Source organism: Notamacropus eugenii, chromosome 7, assembly GCF_028372415.1.
Source record: "Notamacropus eugenii isolate mMacEug1 chromosome 7, mMacEug1.pri_v2, whole genome shotgun sequence".
NCBI lineage: Eukaryota > Metazoa > Chordata > Mammalia > Diprotodontia > Macropodidae > Notamacropus > Notamacropus eugenii.
The window spans coordinates 165,764,511-165,781,593 of NC_092878.1; the positions used below are offsets into that span (position 1 = coordinate 165,764,511).

The 17,083-nt window shown below is 40.2% G+C and overlaps 1 pseudogene; it reads right to left on the reverse strand.

Annotated features, from left to right (window-relative positions):
- Positions 1–1,900: 1,900 nt before the first annotated feature.
- On the reverse strand, positions 1,901–2,480 carry LOC140514114 (large ribosomal subunit protein uL6-like; annotated as a pseudogene).
- Positions 2,481–17,083: the final 14,603 nt, after the last annotated feature.

Here is a 17,083-nt window from a genome sequence, read left to right on the forward strand (position 1 = left end):
GCTTATTTGTCTATCATGAGCAGGTTTGATAAGGTTAGAGGGGTTTGTCAAATTTCTATTATTGTCACTGGATGCACTCATAGATCTTCATCAGTCACTGTAGCTTTCTCTTTTTATAGTTTTCCTTCCTATGCAGGAAGTAGCTTGGTCTAACTGGACTGCAACAATTTCTGAAAGAGAGCAGGTTACACTGAAAGGCGAAGTGGGTGAGCTTTGAATGCATGGCTCCATGATGGCTCTGATTCTCCTCAACTTTTCCTAGCCAATGTAGTAGATAATGTTTCTGAGGGACTCTGGCTTGGGTTTGTGTGTGAGCCTCTTGGCAATCTACTCATGTTCTGTTTGGGGTCCAAGTTTAATTACTAATGAGGCTTCTCTATGACCTTGTGTAATAGCTCCCTGACTATTCCATTTGATATGGCTTTGTAAAGACAATGTCCAAATGATCCAGGAGAAATATTTCCAGGTCCTTGGGACTTGTAGCTTAGTGTCTATGGGACATAGCCCAGATATATTTGAGAGATACCAAAGGAAGATGTATAGTGAACCAATCCAAGCTCTGAACATTTCCCTAATCTGGTTCTGTTTCTGTTAGAGCTCAGATAACACTTTTAAAATGAAGTAGCTCATTTCCTCTGTCATTTCTGTACATTGAGTTTGGGGCAGGCCAAGCACAGTAAAATGGAATACAAAGTCATAAAGACTCTATTAGCATTTGATTAGCCACAGGCAAGTCAAACTCTAGGGAGACTTCTCTTGTGATGTAATAGAGCTAGAGAAACGTTTTTTTTTTTCCACCTCAGTCAGGGAGGAAAGTTATAGAGAAAAACCATTTACAAAGTTAATTAGCTTTCAAGACTCCTATTAACCCCAAAGTCCACATGGATGTATTTATTTTCAGGTATGGGCTATGATCAAATAAAATTTTAAATTATAAATGTAATAACATCAGCAAAACCAAATAATCAAATAATGTACAAACCAAGTGGTAAAATAATATAAGACCTTTAGTATTTAGGGAGGTAGAAACAAATGAATGAACAGAAAACAAGAATCCAAAAATATATTTTCTTTTATGTCACCTTCCTGAATTGACTGATAGTCCTGAACCTTTCCTACCTCCTCCCTACTTTCCATTCCTTACTTTTTTCTCCCTTTCTTCTTTTCTTCCATACTTCCCTTTCTCATTTCCTCTTTCCTTCCTCCCTCCCTCCCTCCTTTCCTTCCTTCCTTCCTTTCTTCCTTCTTTCCTTCCTTCTTCCTCCCTCCTTCCCTCGCTCCCTCCCTCTGTTTCTTTCTTCCTTCCTTCCTTCCTTCCTTCCTTCCTTCCTTCCTTCCTTCCTTCCTTCCTTCTTCCTTCCTTCCTTCTTCTTTCTTCTTTCTTTCTTTCTTCTTTCTTTCTTTCTTTCTTTCTTTCTTCTTCTTTCTTTCTTTCTTTCTTTCTTTCTTTCCTTCTTTCTTTCCTTCTTTCTTTCCTTCTTTCTTTCTTTCTTCTTCTTTCTTTCTTTCTTTTTCTTTCTTTCTTTCTTTCTTTCTTTCTTTCTTTCTTTCTTTTCTTTCTTTCTTTCTTCCTTCCTTCCTTCCTTCTTCCTTCCTTCCTTCCTTCTTCCTTCCTTCCTTCCTCCTTTCTTCCTTTCCTTCTTTCTTTCCTTTCTTCCTTCTTTCTTTCCTTCTTTCTCTCCCTCTCTCCTCTTTCTTTCTTTCTTTCTTTCTTCCTTTCTTCTTTCCTTCCTTCTTTGTCAATATGTATATGGTGCTTTTCTGTTGGTTTCACTTTGCATTATTTTATATGTCTTTCCATATTTTTTTCTTTCTTTTTTTTTGACAAAAAGTATTTTTATTTTGACATCTGAATAAGTGTTTACTCCTCAGGACACAGCCTTTGGGCATCTTTTTCAACTTATTTTTCAGCTTGTTGCACTGTGCCTTTCTCAGAAACATAGATGCCATCCAAAAATTTTCTGATATCCTTGTTTTTGACTATGGTAGCCTGTTGGATAAGGGCAGCTGAGTTTGAAACAAGTTCAATATCATTTCCTTTAAGAATTGACTCATCTTCTTGGACTTGAGAAACAGCACAAGCAACACCTGGTCTCATGCGGACTCTTCGGATATATTTTTCACCCAAGAAATTTCTGATTTCAACAAGTGAGCCATTCTCTTGAATAACAACATTGATGGGGAAGTGAGCATACACAGACCTCATCTTGTAATGAAAACCCAGGGTAACACCTTTGATCAAGTTTTGTACATGACTACAGATTGTGTGCAGAGTTGCAAGTTCTTTTCTATTTCCTTACCACTTGTCCACCTGGAGCCTTTTTTTCCTTCTTTCCAAGGAGGCTGAGCTCAACATTGATATGGCTGAAATCCCTGTGGAGGATTCCTCTGGACCCCTCCACAATAACTGTCCAACCCTTAAGAGAGATGTCAACATTTTCTGGGATGTTGATGGTCTGGTTGCTGAGAATGGTCTTCATTCTGGTTCTGGCTGGGCCAAAGAGAGAAAGTCACCATATTTTTTTTTCTTTACTGCATATTTATTAGTTTTGCTGGAATCATAAAATTCCCATGACTTTAACGTACTTTGTATATTAGAATATAAAATCCTTGAGGGCAGTGCTTATGTTTCATATCTTAGCACAGAGCTCAGCAGTTAATTTAGACTCATTACATTTAAGAATCAGTAATTCCTATGGCTTTACACTACCATTTTCCAATTTCGTTATCACAATTAGAGTAGCTATAACTATACACATATGCTATTAGTGCCACTTTTTTAATAATAGAATTCTTTGGATCACAGTTAAAAGAGATACTGAGATATTATTAGGTGATTTTGATAAAGTGTTTCAGGGAAAGTACTTAGTTGAGGTTTGTTGGAGTGTTTTATTTTTTAAGGAAATGTTTATTATGTCAAAATAAAATGAAATATATTAATTTTTGAAAACTTGTTGATAGCTTTGCACTTGTCATCTCTACCTGATAGCTTATGAAGGTTTTCCTCAGTTACCAGATGCCAATCTTGGACCTGGAATTGAGAAATCATTAATTCAAATCTGGCTTCAAACACTTACTAGATGTATGTCCCATAGCAAGTCATTGAACCTCAATATGACTTAGTTTCCTTGTCTGTAAAATGGGGGTATAAATAGCACCTCTCAGGTTGTTGAGAAGAAAAAAATGAGATAATACTTATAAAGTGCTTTGAATATCTTCAAGCTATATGAATGCTAACTAGTACCTGTTCTGAGCAATTATATGGGCTGCCTTGGGTTTGGATTAAGTACATTGTAATCCAAAATAAATAAATGTGGAAGGGCATAGAGCCAACTCCCATTCAGGCTTTGAACTGGCCATATCTACATATGAAGAGACCAGGAATGCAGCTAGGTAGAGCAATGGAAACATTGCTATTTGGGCTTGGTGACCTTATGTTTTCTCCACTCACTTTTCTATATGACAAACCAAGAGAAACTGGGTTTAACAAGCTGGAGGACCCTGGCCCCCCGCCCCCAAAAAAACCTCAAAACTTTGGTAATGGTTAGACAATTATGTGGTTTGTAGCCTAGCCTTAAATGAATGATAATGGGGAGTGGAGGGAAAATTGACATAAGTTAGGTTGAGGTCTCTGATAGTGAAGTGCAAACCCAGAACCATGTCAAGAAATTCCAAGGAAAGACTAAAACTTAAGAGCCCTAGTGAACTGGGGTCTTCCTTCTCTGTGTTTTGCACCTGGGTCTGGAATTCTGCTAAGAAATTGAAAGCATGTATAGTAGTTATTGTCCTTTGTCCTTAAAGAGGACCAATATGACATCATCACTGTGTTGGAGTCAAGTCTGACTGTGGCTGATGAGACCCATACAAACTTGGAATACTCTACCACAGGCTGGACACAAATAATCTGTATGTGTTGTAGTCAAAAGTGAAGAAATAATACAGGGATGTCATCTGTTGGCCCAAGGACTAGAGGTTTTTCTGTCTTTGTTAAGAAAGTTTAGCCACCCTTGTTCTTCCTTGAGGAAGCAGCAGAAGATTTCACCGAGTCAGAGGTGGAAGTGGCAGAGAATACAGTCAAGGAGCATTTACAGAAACTACTTCTCTTTCAGAACATTCAGTGGAGATCTGTACCCAGCTGAGCAGTCTGTGACAAAGATCATATCTAGTGACTATCAAGCACTAATCCATATGAGTGGCCTACAGGGTGAGAAGCATGAGGTGTTCTTCATACATGTGCCCTATCACACCCAGGGTGTGCATGCTTCCACGCATGCACAATGGGCAGCCACATTCCGTATGTGCAGTCCCTTCTGAGTGTTGTGTATACCCCAGCCTCCCCATTTTTGTTTCTTATGCATGTCTACTCTTCCTACAGATGCTAGGTGTCTTTAAGGGAGATTGAACCCTAGTTTTATGGGAACATGTTTTGCTACTGTTTTTCTTCCTGTGTTGCATTATTAAATGACTTTGCTTTGAACTAATTGTACCCCAATGGAACATATTGATGACAGCTTGTGACCTATAGTTTTAGGGGATACATGCCCATGGAGCCTCTCAGACCTCTTGGGTGAGCAGTGTTCTGCAAGACAAGGGCAGGAGTTTAGTGGTTGCCTCCAGGCATTGCAGTTATTTATGTTTATCCCGAAGTTTTTTTTACTAGACTGGTTGGTCTGTCAACAAGCATTTAGTAAATGCCTACTATGTGCCAGACACTGTGGTGGTTGTTGTCCTTTGTTTTCACAGAGGACAAAATGACATCACTATGTTAGAGTCAAGTTACAGTGTGTCTGACTGATCAGACCAAAATGAGCTCAGAAGGCTCCACCACAGGTCGGGCACAAATAGTCCATGTGAACATTTGGGGTGGATTGTCTAAATTTGCTCATCCTGTGTTTCCTTTGAGCTACTTCAATTCTGTTTTGCTCATAGAGCACAAAACCTTCTCTGATGAGGGCATACCATGCTGTATAAGCCTGTGCCAGTGTCTCCCATGTCACACAATCAGTTCCAAAGTTCTTCAGAGAGACCTTGAGAGTGTCTCACATCTTCTCACCACCATGTTAGCACTTACTTTATGTGAGCTCTCCATAAAATGTTCCTGGCATTGTACTAAGTATTGGGGATATAAAGAAAGGCAAAAGGTAATCCGTGTTCTCAAGGAACTCCCAGTCTTATGAGAAAGGCAATGCAAACAACTACGTACAAACCAGCTCTAGACCAGATTAATTGGAGCTAATCATTAGATCAGGACTGTATAACCTTCGGCCTGCCAAAGCATTTTGAGTGACTGGGGAAAAATGGAGAGGAAAACATCTACATTTTGGGGCTGAAATCCTTTGGCAGCCTGGGGCTGAAGGTTGCACAGACCTGTCTTAGATGGGATGCACTAGCATTAAGGAGAATGGAGGTGAGGCTTGAAGGAAGAAAGTCAAGGAAAATGGGAAGTGGGAATGAGGAGGGAAAACATTCAAGGCATGAGAGAGAGTCAATGAAAATGCTTAGAGCTGGGAAATGGAGTGTGTTGTGTGAAAAATGTCAAGCACACCATTGTTACTGAATCAAAAAATACATGGGAAGGGGGTAAGGTAGAGCAAGACTGGAAAGGTAGAAAAGGGCCAGGTTCTAGAAGACTTTCTAAGGCAAGCAGAAGACTTTATTTTGAGCCTGGAGGAACTAGGGAATCAGTGGAGTTGGTTGGATGGAAGAGAAGGTTGATGTAGTCAAGCATGCTTTAGTAAGATAGGTTTGACATCTGAATGAAAGATACACTGAAGAGGGAGAGATGTAAGGCAGGGAGATTAGCCTATGGAGATATCAGGGTATGGAGATAGTACAGAGTTGGGAAATTCTTTAACCAAAAGGCCCCAAGTTCCTCTCAGAAGGAATTCTCCCACCTTCACCCATTTGACTGGAAGTTAATGAATCAGAAAGAAGACTAGAAGATAAAAAGTTGAGTTAGCATCCGTTAAAGAGCAGGTGCTGGGTGAATGATAACACCCTGAACTAAGGGAGATACACACTTATCTAGGCTTTTCATAGCCTTAGGCATCAAGAGGAGCCTTTCAGGAGAGGCTATTCAGCCATTTGAGAGGTTGAGTAGGAGGGACAGATTGTCACATCACTTGGGGGTCATACCACATTCACCTTGGGGTCTCAGGAGCTGACGAAGATTGGGTTCATTTTGGTGGGATAACGCATTTCTCTGAACTTAGTCTTTTTAAAATATGCTGGTAGGGCAGGAAATCTCTAGGATAGTGGAGCCCTCATTCAGGATAGACTGAATTGGGTTCATTCTGTTGAATAAAATACATCCTGAAGCTCAGTCTCTATTTACACAATCTTCTTTCCCCACCCTCACTAAGGTCAAACTCTCACCTCTAAGATTACTTTTTTTGGGGAGAAAATGTCTCCCCCAAGCTCACAGAAGCAGCCGGCTGGTGTAGCTCATAGAGCACTGGAACTGGAGCTAAGAAGACTTGAATTCAAATCTTATCTCATTTACTGTAGGTATGGCCCTGGACAAGTAACTTAGCCTCTGGTTTCCTCAGTTTCTTCAGCTGTAACATGGGGATAGTCACAGTACCCTGTCTTGTAGGTTGTGCGGGTTGTGTTGTGAGGATCAAATGAGATACTATTTGTAAATAATTTAGCTCAGTGCCTGACACATAGTAGGTGCTCTATAAGGCTTATTTCCTATCTCTACCTACACAGATTTTATTCACTTTCTCTATACTGTTTGAGAGGTACTGAAGGTCTACACCAGGATGATGGCAGTGCCAGAGGAGAGAGATATTTCAAAGATAAGGTTGACAAGAATTTACCTCTGGTTGGATATGGGAGGTGGTGGTGAGAGCGAATTGTGGATGATATCTAGGTTGTGAGCCTGAGTAACTGGAAGGATAATGAGACTCTTAATGGTAATAAGAAAATTTGGAAGATGGTATAATTGAGGATGAAAGATAATTAGTTCAGCTTTAGACATGATGAATTTAAGATGTCTATAAGACATCTAGTTTGAAATGTCTAATAGGTAGTTGGAGAGGTGAGAATGGAGGTCAAGAGAGAGGTCAGGGCTGGAGAAGTTGATTTGAGAAGCACCTGCATGCAGATAGTAGTTGAATCCATAGGAATTAATGATATCACCAAGTGAAATACTTCAGAGGGTAAAGAAAAGAAGGCCCAGGACAGAGCCCTGGGGACCACCCACAGTTAACAGGTATCATTCCCTCATAACAGATGAAGGAATGGTCGGTCATACAAGTCCTAGGAGAACCAAGAGACAGCTGAGCCATGAATACCTAGAGAGAAGAGACTATGAAGGAAAAGAGGGTGATGGACAGTGTCAAAGGAGAAGTCAAGAAGGATGAGGACTGAGACTGATGCAGGATGGTAACTGCAACTGACTAAGACTCCTCTGGTTTCAGTATCTGTATTCCAGCATGGGACAGTTTGTGGATTCTCCCTGGGTCTCTCCCAGAAGATTGAGAATTCCAAAGATATCTGGGGTACTATAGTGCCCCATAGGGGCTAGTACACTGTATGGTTTGCAAAAAGGGTCTCCCTCAATTGAAAGAAAACTAGTCCAAGTGGTGCAGTGGATAGTGTGCTGGGCCTGGGCAAGTCATTTCACCTTGTCTGCCTCAGTTTCCTCATCTGTAAAATGAGTTGGAGAAGGGAATGGCAAACCACTCCAGTATCTCTACCAAGAAAATCCCAAATGAGGTCAGAAAGAATTGGACACAACTGAAAAATGACTGAACAGCAACGACAAAGTCTCCTAAAATCAGAATGATTATCTGACTTAGAACAATTATTGCCCACAGTTTCCTTGCCATTAGTCAGTCATATTTTCTTCCTTCTCTGATCCACAAAACATGACTCATTATAAGGAGGAAACAGTTCTGTTTATGATTTTTACCAAGATGGCATTTTAGGAAATCCAGAGAGAAGTTGATCCAACAGGAATAGAAGGACCAAGAAAGCAATCCAGTTACCTTGCTTTAGTCCTTAACATTCACTATCTCTCTGGATGTAATCACGTCCTGGGTCACATGTCAGTGGACACATGGACAGGTGGAGAATTTCCAAGGAGCGGTTTAGTGATTCTGAATACATGTTATCAAATTCAGGGAGGGAGAGGGAGAGAGGGTAGGAGGAAGGGAGGGAAGGGGAGAGAGAGAAGGAGGGAGGGAGGGAGAGAGAAGGAGGGAGGGAGAGAGAGAGAAGGAGGGAGGGAGAGAGAAGGATGGAGGGAGGGAGAGAGAAGGAGGGAGGGAGGGAGAGAGAAGGACGGAGGGAGAGAGAGAGAAGGAGGGAGGGAGGGAGGGAGAGAGAATTAGATCACTTGCAGTATTGGGAGAGCTGGGTTGTGTTGCTGAAAATCCAACCAGCTGCAACAAGCTTTTAGCCTTCCTTGGTGAGTACAGCTGTTGTGCTTTATTTAGAGTGGATGAGGACAGGGTAAAGTTATTGCAGTTTTCTTACCAGTTTCATTCATCTTCTTTTCTGTCTGAAGAAGCTGAACACCAGGGACATTTATCTCAGTAAGGCAGGTTAATAAGACTTAAGGCCTAAAACTAGTTTCCCACCATAAGCCGTGTCACAGTTACACTGAGAGACTCACAGGAGACACCAGAAGAAAGAAACCGAAGAAGAGTGAAAACAGTTCTAAAAAGAGCAGGACCAATCTTAGTTGGGGCAGCTGTGGATAGAGTGGATAGGGTGGCACAGTGGATAGAGAGGATAGGGTGGCACAGTGGAGAGAGCGCTGGGCCTGGAGTCAGGAAGACCTGAGTTCAACTCTGGCCTCAGACACCTACCAGCTGTGTGATAAGCTGGGCAAGTCACTTCACCCTGTCTGCCTCAGTTTCCTCATCTGTAAAATGAGCTGGAGAAGGAAATGGCAAAGTATTCCAGTGTCTCTGCCAAGAAAACCCCAGTCATGGCACAACTGAAAATGACAGAAGAGCAGGAAAAAGTCCAACAGAGAGTGTCATGAAGTCATTAATAGAAGACACCAGTAACTTTGCAGCTTTAGAGGCATGAGTTGTCCTTCACTGCATGTGACTGTCCCAGTCACAAGTGTTTCCTATATGTGAACACCTACATCTGGGTACTTTTACCATCTCTTCCTCATTTGTGAGTGGCACATGTATGATTCTGATATAAGTCTGCTCTTACCCCTAAAGGAGAATGTGTTTTTGTAGGAAAGTGAAATCCAGGTTTGTGAGGAATGGAAAACGTTTCTCTAATTAGTTAAAATGCCTTGTGGTGAATTTTATGTTCTTTGGATGCCTTGTAAAAGTAAACACATTTTAAAAAGTAAACGCATTGCTGGGGACTCATTAGCCATAGTTTGGAAAGGATTATGATCCACAGAACACCTAGAACTTGGAGTAGCTCTAACGGATTTTTCTATCTGCCAGTGTAGGAACTTCCTCTAATGATGGCTAAGATAACCCATCCACATCTTGCCATTCTTTATGACTTTTGACTATCCTCTCATAAATTCAATACAGGGAAAGAGATGTTTACTATATATATGCTAAATATATCAGGGACCTGTTTTTGTTCAGTTGTTTCAGTTGTGTTTGATTCTTCATGACATTTGAAGTTTTCTTGGCACATATTGGAGTGGTTTGCTGCTTCCTTCACCAGCTCGTTTTACAGATGAGGAAATTGAGGCAAACAGGGTTAAGTGGCTTGTCCATGGTCACACAGCTAGTGTCTGAAGCTGAATGTGAACTCAGAAGATGAGTCTTCCTGACTTCAGGTCCAGTGTTCTATCTACTGCACCACTTAGCTGCCCTTTGGGTTTCTTATCTCTCTACTTTTAGCAGTAAGTCAATGTAAAAGGATTGTATAGGCTGTCCACGTTTCACTCTTGCTGTAAAACTGACCTATTCCCTCTTCAGGAAACTGCCATGTGTCCTACATAGTTCTATACTGGTCACATTCAGCAACACTCAGCCGCACTATGCACACACCTCCCCATTGCCCTTTGAGCGACCTGAAACCTTAAATCTTTGGAGACTGATATTATATAGACAAAGCACCCCTGGAAGAATATTGTAATTATGGGCCTCAATTTCAGGGACATGTTTGCAATCATGAAAAGCACCACATAATTTCTCCAAAGCAATGCAGCCAATTTTCCTCCTGTTCCATTTTAGGCCAATGTCATTATCTATGCATAGTGTTTGTCAAAGATATATGTACTTGGGGACCAACTCTATGGGCTTTCCATTCAACTGCACATCATGGTCTTTCTAGCATACGGTTAAATAATGAGGCCATTAGCACTCTATCTCTATTTCGTCTTGCTCACATGGGAATACTTTATAGATAATAATAACATGGCTTTTAAATCCAAGAGGACAAATGCAGATTCAGTAAAATCACAGGACCATCTAGGAGAACAATGCTATAAATTCCCTGCGGTATGGCTTAGTGCTTGCTTGCAGTCATCAGCGAGAGGCATTTTCTGGAGAAAATGTCAGTTTTAAATTGTGGATTGTTTCTGCTGCATTGGAACAGATATCATTTCCAAAGGCAGGAGAGCAGGGAAGGACATAGAGAAATATTACTTAGGCAATGCTTGAAGCTAAGGATGCCTCTCTGATGGAATTCAGCTGTCAAGCAGGGCCATGCCTGTCCCTGTGTGGCGGCTCTTTCCTTCTCACAATGGATAAATCAAGGATGGTTTCACCATCTTTTTGGCAGTATTATAGCTGTGACGTCCTCAGGGTCTCTTGTTGGCCTCAGTCATATGCACCTCAGTCATTGCTATTTGGGCAAAGGAAATTCCTAGAATATTCAATACCCTGCTTAGAAATGAAGGATCAGCAATGCCTAGCATTCTGACTAGGGTTAACCAGCCACCACACAATGGCTTGAATTTCAATAATACCAAAGTGATTTCCTTATAATTTCTCTGTCAACCATGTAGAACTATCAGAAGTCCTTTGTAAAGGAGGGAAAAACACACTTAGAAAAGTAATGCCACCCGGCTCCCACAGGTAGTAGAGGCTGGGACTGTGCTTTTCTCATTCTGAAGTCTGTCCAGGGCTCACGGAACCACATACTTCTTAACTGTGAGGGTGAACATGACCCAATGGCCTCTCTGTCTCCCACTTGGTGGTTTGTCAACTGGGAAATGATGAAGGGTTATTAGCAGGGCCAGCTGTTAAGTGAGGGGCATGATGGAAAACCAAATGTTTATGTTATCCCAGTGCTGGGGAACCTGAAGCCTTGAGGTCATCTGTGGCCATCTAAGTCCTCAAGTGCATCCCTGTGACTGAATTCAGACTTCACAGAACATGCCCCTTAATAAAAGGATTTGTTCTGTGAAACTTGGATTCAGTCAAAAGGCCAGACCCAAGAACCTATAAGGCCACCTGTGGTTTTGAGGTTGCAGGTTCAGCACCCTGACACTAGCCACTAACACTAATAATGATAATGATGAAACTAATGATAATCAATAACAAAAATAATGAAATTAATGACAAATTAATGATAACTAATTACTAATAGGTCTACAGAGAAGATAAGTTTACATCCTAAAAGTTTCATTTAACTGTATTAAACAATCTTTAAACTCCAACTGTGCAATAGCAAATAGAACACTAAGTTTAAGAAGACACTAGCAGGATCTTGGCTTATCCAGGACTGTTCGGTTTTGAATTCTGTAAGACAGAATTAATTTGTAATAATGACGATACTAAATCATCTGGATTTATTTATGGAATTGGGGGACTCAGGACCACATCATTACCTCTTGAAATTTTAGCTGGGTTGCCCTTAAGGAGTCAGGATTCATTAATCTCTGCAGATCATCCAAGGAAGTGGAAGAAACTGTGGCACATCCTTACAGGTTGCAAACACTGGGTAATTAATAAATGCTGAGTTAAATCCAATAAGGTAACTAGAATTTTCCACCCAAAGTGTTCTTTCATGTACTGAGGAATGATAGGATCTCCACATTAAAAACAAAAAAACCCCAAAAACCAACCTTTCCAGTATCTTTGATAACTCAAACTATCAGTGATACTGGAACCAGAGTGTTATCAGACAGAATTATTGTCTGCAATCAATCACACATAACATGGACTCATAAAAATGGAAGAAGAATGTTTTTTCATAGATAACACCATAAGAAATACTCATAACTCCCAAATTACGTAGACTAAAGGCTTTCAAAACATGAGGACCGAGTGGAGAGAACTAAGACCAAGGGGAAAGAGGATATGAGTCAGGATGCTACGCCAGCCACCTTCTCTGCTGCTGGAGCGGTCTCACAGGAGCTTGGCAGGGGACCAGCAGAGGAGGAGCTCATTCTCCTAATGTTTTATTCAACAGAAAAAGTAGCAGCTTCTTTCACCTTTGTTATAGTTTGTAAGATATTAAATAAGAAAGAATAACGATAGGATAGTACTTTGCCCCAATGCCACTTCTAGGTGAACTCCATGGAAAAGGATTAGAATGAGATGAGTACAAATGAAGCAGAAACAGCAACAACGTATATTTTTACACAGGTTGTGATTTTAATCTATGTCGAGGTTCCCAGTGTGAAAAGTCTATCCATGGATGCAGATCATGAATACAGCTGTAACTATGTTACAGTTAAAAGTTGTTTCATTCATGTCTGACTTCATGATCCCACTTGGGGTTTTCTTGGCTAAAATACTAGAGTGGTTTGCTATTTCCTTCTCTGGCTCATTTGACAGATAGGGAAACTGAGGGTTAAGTGACTTGCCCAGGGTCACGCAACTAGGAAGTGTCTGAGGCCAGATTTGAACTCAGGAAGATGAATCTTCCTGACTTCAGGCTGGTGTTCTATCCACTGCCCTATTTAGCTACCCATGGGGTAACTTACAGTCCTGGAAATTTACTGAGGCAATAAGTTTGGGTTCCTATCTGGGACAGCTCATCTGTCTGAGTCATGACTTGAATCCAGGTTTTTCTGACTTTAAAGCTTTCCTGCATCCCAGTGCAGTAGGCGCCCAGAGAGGGTGTGAGATTCCTGTTAAGGGGCATGGAGAATACTTGAAAATATGATTTCTCGTATTGCTATCATTCTCTTCATTTTTGGTCTTATAGGCTTATCCATTCAAATACAGTCATGGAGCATTTGCAGTAGAGTTTTAGAGCAGTCAGCAAAGAGAAAGTAGAAGGCCTAGGAGAGCATCATGGCGATCCCTCAGGGTCACCTTAATGACTCTGTGAGAAGCTACCATGTTACTATCTGCCAGCTGCTTGTGATGGGGGAAGCCTTAAGTAAAATTGTGTAGTAAGTCAAATTTGTGTTCAAAGCCTTCCTTCCATCTCCTGACACACCTTCCTTTCCCTGTTCCATCTCTTTTTATCACCACATTGAGTCATGAGCTCTCACATATTGTGAATTCTTTCTGCCTTGTCTTTTCCTGGTTTTGCTCCTGACTTTGACACGGTACCTCAGTTGCCGATTCACCCAGGAGCTTGCCCTCAGTGCCTGGAACCTATTCATCTGGGAACATCCATCTGTTCCAAAAACCTTCTTACCTTGGAACATCCCTCTGCCATGCCCATTTCCTTCTCCCAGTAGTTACTTCCTCCAGGGTCATCCATTTGGGGAGAGGCCCCAGTTGGCTAATTACTATTCCCCTTCTGGCTTTGCTTCTGACTTTCTAGACTCCAACACCATCACCCCTACTTTCTAGGTCTTCTGAAGGAAAATGTGATGCATTTCATTAGACTCTGCTGTTTGATTAGGAAGGGGTAACACTAATGAATCCCATGCTGGGAAAAGGTCTTGGAGTTAGGAATTCTCAGTCTGATTCCTTGTGATGACATCTACAAACTGTGTGAGAAGGAAGTTGGCCAACCTCTTTGAGCTTTAGTATCCTTATCTGGATAATGGTAGCAACAACCCTGGGATTCCTCCTGTCCTAGGCTTATTGAGAGGAAAACACTGTAGCAAAGTGCGCTATTGTCACTATCCTTACCACCATATTCCAGCTTTTCTCATCTGTAATGGGACAGTCTTGGGACTGTCCTTCTACATGGAGTGCTCTATAGACCCTTGCACAAGTGGTTAGAATCAGGGGTTTGTGTGACTGGATAAAAGCATTAGGATATAAGATATCCTCGTAGGTGCAACACAAACATCCTCAGTCCTTCTCTAGGAACCCATAGGTCAATAGGGATGACATCTATTTCCACAGGATTCCCATGTCTTGTGCTAGGTGTCCATATTGAAAAAGCCTTCTATTCTGTGTAGATTGAAATTTGGAGTTTTTGGCATTAAAGCACTGATTAAAAACATCATTTTTTGCATTTTCATGCATGATAATGGTGTTTATTACCTTCCAAGCTATACAATTTCGCCCCATTCCATCCTTATCTTTTTTGGACTTTTCTCCTATGCACCAAAGTGCTGCCTTCCCAGCAAGTGGACTCTCTCCCTGAAGGATCCTGCTTTTGTGGAAGAGAGCCTGACATGCAGATTTCAGCTGCGGGATGCTGAACTACAAATGTCCCAGTCTGAGTGATTAACGAAGAGGAATTACAGCATAAGTGATGGGAAATTTACAAGATGCTTTTAATATAATTAAAAAGAATGTCTCTATTGGCTTTTAACTCTTCTCATGCAGCCTTGTCTTGGCTTGTCTCCAGGACTGACACATTTCAGAGAGAAGTTGGAGAAAGCATTATTGGGAATGTGGGAACACATTTTCTTTCTTGGAAGCCAGATTGGGTTGATCGGAGGCAGTGGCCTTTGTGATCTACTCACTCCTGCCAGATGAGAAGACGAGGGAGCAACACTTGCTCATCTCCTGCCCTGGAGTATAATATCGGAAGAACTCTGCATCAGGAAACTTAATAATTCTTTTTAAAGACAAATGGACATGATATAAATATGATTAGAGAAGCATGCCTTTATTTCAGTAAGCACAGAATTAAGGAGGAAATGGTCTTGTCTAATCACTTTATTCTAATATCAAGTCCTCTGAGTCTGTGATCTCAAAAGTAGAAAACAGAGTCATTGCTGGTATTAATAATTCTTACTGCCACCATTGAACAGATAGGTGGCATAGTGGATAGAGTGTTGGCACTGAAGTCAGGAAGACTCATCTTTGCGAGTTCAAATCTGGCCTTAGACACTTGCTGTGTGACCCTGGGCAAGTCACTTAACCCTGCTTGCCTCAGTTTCCTCATTCACAAAATGACCTAGAGAAGGCAATGACAAACCACTCTTGTGTCTTTGCTGAGAAACTCCAAATGGGGTCATGAAATGTTGGACACAACTGGAACAAATAAATAAAAATTGCCATCTTTCTTGGCTATAGAGGAAATGGGCTTATATAGTTAAAATAGTATCATTTCTCCAGATCTAGGCCTCTTTGCATTTCCCCAGAATCACAGTGTTTCAGAGTCAAGAGGTACCAGAGATCATCTAGACCACAGCAAACTTTGACGCGTGGGCCAAAAGGTGGCCTGACCCCCTTTTTTGCACTTCTCAAGAGGTAATAATGATCTTGACCTTTTAAAATAAAGTTTTATTGAATTTTGAAATGTAAAAGAAAACAAAAATCAATGATTTCATTAAAGAAAGTGGCAAGGCAACATACCAAATTTGTGAGATGCAGCCAAAGCAGTACTTAGCAGAAAACTTATTACATCTAAATACTTATATCAATAAATGAGAGAAAGAGTACATCAATGAATTGGACATATAACAACTAAAAAACCATAGAAAAACATCAAGCTAAAACCCTAACTAAACACCAAAATAGAAATTTTAAAAATCAAAGGTGAGGTTAATAAAATTGAAAGTAAAAATATTGAACTAATAGATAAAAGTAGGAGCTGGTTTTATGGGGAACAAAACAAGCAATACAATAGATAAATCATTGTCTATTTCATTTTTTAAAAAGAAAGAAGAAAATCAAATTATCAATCTTAAAAATGAAAGAGAGCAAATGCATAATCAAGGAAGGAATAGAAACTATTTTAAAAATAGGTAAGGAAGGAATCCTATGAAATTCCTTCTGTGACACAAATATGGTACTGATACCTAAACTGTGGAGGGCAAGAACAAAGAAATAATACTATAGACCAAATTCTCCAATGAATCTTGATGCAAAATTTTACAATAAATTACTAGCCAGGAGATTACAGTAATTTATCATATTTTTTTTACACTATGGCCAGGAATATAAAGCTGATTCAATATTAGGAAAACTATAAGACTAATTGACTATATTAATAACAAAAAAATCATATGATCATCTCAATAGATGAAGAAAAAATTTCTGACAAGATACAATACCCATGCCTATTAAAATACATTTGAAAGCACATGAATAAAGGGAGCTTTCCATAAAACAATAAGTGGTATCTATCTAAAACCAGGAACAAGCATTATCTGTGATAGAGAGAAGCTAGAAGACTTTCCTGATTAGTAGATCAGGAGTGAAGCCAGGATGGCCATGATGACCATTATTATTTAATATAGTACTAGGAATGCTAGCTATAATAATAAAAGAAAAAAAGAAATGGAAGGAATAAGCATCAGTAACAAGGAAACAAAGCTATCACTTTTTGCAGATGATATGACCATATGGAGAACCCCAGAGAATCATAATGAAAAGCTTTTGCAAAGTTGCAAGACACAAAATAAGCTCACATAAATCATCAGTATTTACATATATTAGCAACAAAACTCACCAGGAAGAGATAGAAAGATGAATTTCATTTAAAATAATTGCAGACAGTATGAACTACTTGGGAGCCTACTTGCCAAGACACATACAGGAATTATATGAGCACAATTAGAAACACTCTTCAAACAAAGACAGATCTAAATAACTGGAGAAATATTAATTGCTCATGGGTAGACTGAGCTAATACAATAAAATGATAATTGTACCTGAATTAGTTTACTTATTCAATGCCATACCAACCAAACTACCAAAGAATTACTTTGTGGAGTTAGAAAAAATAACAAAATTAATCTGGAGGAATTGTAGGTCAAAAATATGAAGGGAATACATGAAAACAAAATGTGAAGAAAGGGGGCCTGGCAGTACCAGATCTCCAATTA